Source organism: Triticum aestivum, chromosome 2B, assembly GCF_018294505.1.
Source record: "Triticum aestivum cultivar Chinese Spring chromosome 2B, IWGSC CS RefSeq v2.1, whole genome shotgun sequence".
NCBI lineage: Eukaryota > Viridiplantae > Streptophyta > Magnoliopsida > Poales > Poaceae > Triticum > Triticum aestivum.
In genome coordinates this window covers 712,336,979-712,343,232 of record NC_057798.1, presented here as the reverse complement: position 1 = coordinate 712,343,232, position 6,254 = coordinate 712,336,979, and positions in this window count along the sequence as shown.

The window sequence follows — 6,254 nt, the reverse complement described above, 5'->3', positions numbered from 1 at the left end:
GGCTTACCACAAGTATCACATAACACAGCCACACACTCAGCAATAAGATGACCCTTGTCACCACAATGATAGCATAGCATTTTCTCCTTCTTGCGCGCCCACTTGGACGCCCTATCTGAATCAGCCCTGTCCGGCACTTCCACGGACACATCACCCATAGTCTCATTCTCAGGAACCTGAACATTAGCGAGAGCCGTCACAACCTCCATAGCCTGACCGGTCAACACCAACTCCTCGGTAGTCCCGCCAGCGGTCGTCTGCTCGACAACCACGGTCGGAGGAGGTTGTTGTGGGCGGTACCAGCCACCTCGACCGCCACGAGCACCACGATGACCGCGGAAACCACCCCGCTGCCAATATCCCGGGCCAGATGCCCCCTCGACAAAACCACTGGTAGGACCCAAAAACGGCCTCTCTGCCGAACCGTCGCTCTGCCAAGAATATCCACGACCTCCACCCGTGGACGAAGAACCCCAGTGCTGACCAGCTCCATAGGCATTATAACCGTCATCCCCCCCATTGACCCCGGGGCGTAGCTGAAGCACCACCAACGGCGCTGTTTCGGCGGCGGTGCCTGCGACAGCACCAGCGCAGCCCGATTCTGAGGCAGCCGGGTAATGAAATGAGGTGGCAGGGCAGGCCAAGACTGCGGGCCCATTGTCACCCCGTGAATCCCTGGCGCAGGTGGCCTGGGCGGGGCGGCACTGCGGCCCGCAGCGCCCCCCGCCCAGCTATGCCGGGAGCCACCGGACGAGGACCGAGGACCGGCCCTCCACGCCCAGCCGAAGGCACGACCACCGGACCCGGCGCCGGCGGCCGAGCAGCGGGCAGCCTGCCAGCGCCGCGACCCGCCGCAGCATTGGGCGCCCCACCAGAGACGCCAACTCCACGGCCCGCAGCAAAAATCACACCACCGCGCCCAGCGATAGTCGCGGCACGGGCGCAACGCCCCGGCCGCTGCCCGCACCCGGTGGCGGCGCCCCACCAGCGGGCTCACCCCGCCAGGCGCAACCAGTTTCTTTCCGGGCGGCGGAGCTCCACCACGCCCCACGGAGCGTAGTCGCGGAGTCCGACGAACAAAAACCCTAGGGTGCGGTGAGGGAGACGGCAACGTCGATCTGAACGCACTGCATGCCTCGACTCCCTCGTTATCGAGCAGTACCGATTCCTGCTGGGCCTCATACCCAACGGACCCCGGCCCACTAAAACTCACCGGTCCAACAACATTGGGCAACTCGTCTCGGCCCAGGAGCGAATTCAAACGCTCCTGGCGAGCCGCCCTGATCCGGATCGCCGTGACCGCCGGCGGCGCTGCCGCGGTCACCTCCGGTGCCGATCGAGGCCCTGCTCGGCGAGCACTCTTTCTCCTTGTCACCGTAGTCCATGATTCCGGCCGAATCAGATCGAAAACAGTTAAGTTTGGTAGACGTACCTTAGGCAAGGGGCCCTCCACGGCCGGATCGCCGCTGTCGCCGTTCTCCGGTGAACCACTCGACGCAATATCTCCTTGGTCTCTCCCGCATGAAGCCCGACCCTAGCCGGATCATCGAGGGGCAAGACCTTGTCGACGGTAGAGGCAACCTCATCTTCATCATAACCTGCACTCAAAAACTCAGACAAAAAATCGGAAGGCGTCGGTGTAGGCGGAGATGGCGGCGCCGCATCCGCCTCCTCATCCCCCTCGTCCTCGTCGGCGTCGGCAAGGGCCCAAAACCGGCCCCCCACCCGTCGTCGCTCACCGGAGGCCCCACGGGGATCCCGGCGGTCGCACCCCTCATCGCCAGGTTTCTTTAAAAGGGGAGACTTTCACTTCCCGGCTTCTGCACCAACTAAGGATGCATACGGCCATTTTAGTATGAGTATCAAAATAAACATGGTCCTCAGAATTTTTTAAATGAGTATCAAGATATTTCTTGATGAGTGGTTCCACCACACATCAAGTTTTGATCCTTAATAAACAGGGGAAAACCCCTATGCATCACCTGTCAATTCTAGGATTGAACTCGGGTCGTTGGGTTGCACAACCACATACCCAACCACTGAGCCAAGACTCTCTCTGCTTCAAGTATGTGATGATTGTATTGTACAGTATGTACTTGTGCCGGCGATGGTTGTTAACCCGATCCGTCGTGCAAGCATGGTATGGTATGGTATGATTTCACCTCCAAACTTTTGCCATTCTCGTGTGTGGTAGGCCTGCTGTCCTCTGCTTGTGGTTGGCCTCGTTCCGGAATTGTCCTTTCCCCCACTTTGCTGCACGCGTATCACATGGCTCGTTGTTTGGGCTGCATCCTGTCCATGGCTTTTGGGGTAAAATTAGTAGATAGGGTCCATGGACGTATGGCAATGATTACTGATTCGGCCTGGCCAAATTAAGATCTTTTTAAGCAAAGGTAGTGGTGAGAAATGGTACTAGTGTGATGTGGCTCCTTGCCGTCCATGTCTGCGCCCCTATTTGGCTAACCAGCTTCACCTCATCTTTACTTGTTTTTTTTTTCTGTACCACAACAAGTAGAACTCCTTTATCATGTCTTGTAGCGTGCACTTGCACTAGATTTTTATGACCAAGTTTTGGATTAAACACATCAAAAGAAGGGGTATGACTGTAGTTTTTGAAGATTTTGGGTTGTCGTAAACGTTCATCCAAATCATTGTTTCTATACTGATTGGTTCATGAACACACATTGAGCACCATCCGAACCAGGAATTTGGCAAGGAATTTGGCCAAATCCATTCGCACCTTCTATCTTCATTAACGTCAAGTGTTACAAACATCAAGAAAGAATTACCCAACATAATCTGCTATACAAATAAGTCAACAGCACAATAGATACTGGCTAGATGCCTTGGCGCAAATGAGTGGAGAAAAACATGGGTCTGGGCAGTCTGCTCACACCTTATATATGCATCACGTGTAGTGATACAATGGTCTTCATCAAACATTACTTTTCAATGTGGAAATCATTTTAGATGACAACAGGAGAACAGTCTGCTATGGAGTTTAATAATACAATGTTGACAGGATCGATCGAACAAAAGTGAATATCGGTTAGCAAAAGGACAGCCATTATATTTTACTCGCTACTCCACATCAAATTCATTTCACACCTATCATATCATTTTTTAGTTCACCGACTCCAGATGAATGCATCCCAGAACATTCGGAAATGAGCATAATGGATTTACCCTACTTCATGTCACTCCCAAGGAATTCATTCGCCCTTCTAGGGATGCTTTACAGAATGACCATGTCTTGCAGAAAATGCATTATTGGAGTGAAGCAACCTACCAGTCTATAACCCAACATAACAGAATGGATTCTTGTGCTAAATGAACAGGAATGAACGCAACCTCAACTGATCACTACACCCCAAAACGACTGTTTGGAGGAGGTGTCGGACAATTTCTTGGTTAACATAACCAATTTACACAATAGGAGAAGAAACTATTCCGACCATACAATTTCATTCACAACTTCACGAGTGTAAGGTACTTTTTTTTTTTGAAACGAGGCAAAAGATTTGCCGTTTTCATTGATTAGAAAGAAGAGAGTTGCCCGGTTAATTAACGGAAAACCGGAACAAAACTGTTACAACTCGCCCATCGAATAGGGCAATCCGACCGACCTGACACTCACAAGACCCCACACACCGCCGAGGAGAGGACACCGTCACGGCTACCAACAATGTCATCGTCATCGCCTCTCCGCGAGCAGGCGACTCCGATTTCCTCGCTGACGACCATCAAGACCTCTCCGAACGAACGGCACCCGAGGACCTCGTCAGCCGAAGCCAAACAATCGGCCGCAGACGTCGAGGACCGGCAGCTCCGATTTTGTTGATGAGCTTCACAGGAGAAAGTTGCAAGCCTCGCACCGACCTAGTCCAACGCGACCTGCGGAGAGCACTGTCCGCCGTAACCACCTCATGGAGTCATCGTTGCCGCATGGGCCCCACCGCACGCAGCTTCGACTTCTCTGTCACAGTGAGAAACAAGCATAGGCACTGTGACGCCCGGATAATCAAGCTACAGTAACCCTCTACAAATGATGCCACGTCACCTCGGTTACTATTGATAAACTCGCGTTGATTCGAAACCGACTCAAATTCTAATTTAAAATAAAGTCAAATTGTTATTTCTTCAAACGATAAAACAAAAATGTTTGGTGGGATGCAAATATTCAGTAACAATTTTCATGAAAGAATTAACATTTTTTAAAAAAATATAAAATTGTCCCTGGATTTTAAAATAGTGGACCAACAACGCCTTTTTTCCCATTTAAATATAAAATCAAACTTCATAAATTATTTTGAACCCAAACCTTTTGTGGCAGTGCAAAATAATGCATAATAATTATATGGCAAGTTTACATTTTATAAAAATATTTTGATGAAAAAGGAAAGTACAAAACAGTAGCTAAATAAATAAACAGAGAAGTAAATGGGAAAATACTAGTAAAAAGAATAGAAACCTAATCTACTGGGCCCCTTGGCCCATCTATGAAAACGACCCAGGCCAACCGTCCACTTGCCTCCCACCTCTCGCTACAGGAGGCAGGGGTGCCGTGGCGGCCATCTGCCGGCGATGGCCGTGCGTGGCGGCCATCCACCTCCTGCCCCCGTCTATAAATCGTCGTCCGACGCCCCTCGAACCCTAGCTCCATTCCCCTCCCTTCCTCGCGCCGCCATCGACCTCCCCGCCCCCGCTAGGCCGAACCAGCACCGCCATGGCCTTCGCCGTTCTCGCGCTCACCTAGCTCCTGGGCACAAGAGAATTTGTCCCCGCGATTCATCGTCGTCCACTACTTCGACTACGTCCAAGGATCGAGCTGGAACACGCCAAGTCAAGCGGATCGAGGCCTTCTTCCACCTCCGGCCACCGCAGCGCCACCGTCGATTCCGGCACCCTCTGCTGCTCCCGTCCCTCGCCGAGCCTTTCTTGTGCTCCCCGGTGAGCTCCCGCTCGAAATCCCTCTACCTAGTTCTCGAATCCGTGTTCGTAGCCGCCGTTCCCGTCACGACAGAAGCTCGTTGCCGCCGGCCATGTCTTCACAAAGCTTACTGCTGCTGTCGCTCGCACCCGACCTTGGTCTCGAGCTCCTGGAGCTCCCACGAGGCCAACGCACCCGTTCCTGCCGCACCCTGGTTGCGCTCGTCGCGAGCTCCTGACCGCCCCGTCCGTTTCCGCCATCGCCAGCTCGCGCCGTCTGCGCGCGCGACGTCGCGCCCATCGCTCCCGGCCGCGCCCGGCGCTGCTCGCCGCCTCGCGTGTGCCCCTGCGCCTGCCCGCGCTCGCGCGTCTGCAGCCGCCCGCAGCAACTGCCCGCAGCCGTTGCTGCCTCTGCCGCCAAGCATTGCCGTTGTGGTGCTGCTCCTCCTGCGATGCCGCTGCTTATTTTGTGTTTCTGCTGCTGTGTGCCGCTAGCTGCTGCTATGCTTTGCTGCCATTCGCTGCTGCTGTCGCTTGCCATTCACTGCTGCTTGCTAGTTCCTACTATAGCCCGCCTATACTAACGGCCGTGGCCATGGCAAATCATGTGCTATGTGCGTGTATGCACAGCCACTGCTGGCCGGCCATGCAAATTAGCTTAGGATCGTATACTACTAGTTAGTTTAACTACTAACCAATGACAAATGCCCCCCACTGAAAATTAGTAGATCTAAAAAGAAAAGGTAGAATAAGAAAAGGAAAATCCCTAGACAATGACATGTGGGCCTGTTTTGACCCTGTTGACCAGTCAACTTTGACTGGTCAACTGCTGACTATGCATGCTGACTGGGACCCCTTGGCCCACCTGTCAGCCTCTGGTACACTTCTGTGTACGCAGAGCTGGGTGCACCTAGCATTTAGCTATTTAAATTTGAATTAATAATGATTTCAAAATATTATTAAAATTTTAAAAATTAATATAAAATAAACCGTAACTCAGATGAAAATACTTTGTACATGAAAGTTGCTCAGAACGACGAGACGAATCCGACTGCGCAGCCTGTTCGTCAGCCACGCGTCCCTAGCATACTGAACCTGCAATATTTCACCTCCGGTTCATCTGTCCGAAAACGCGAAACATCGGGGATATTTTCCCGGATGTTCCCCCCCTTCACCGGTATCACGTACTACCGCGTTAGGGCACACCGAACACCGCGTATTGACTTGTTACGCTTTGTGATGCTTTGATTGCTCTGTTATTTATTGTGTTCCCCTCCATTACTTCTTTCTGGTAGACCCCGAGGCTGTCGGCGACCCCCAGTTTG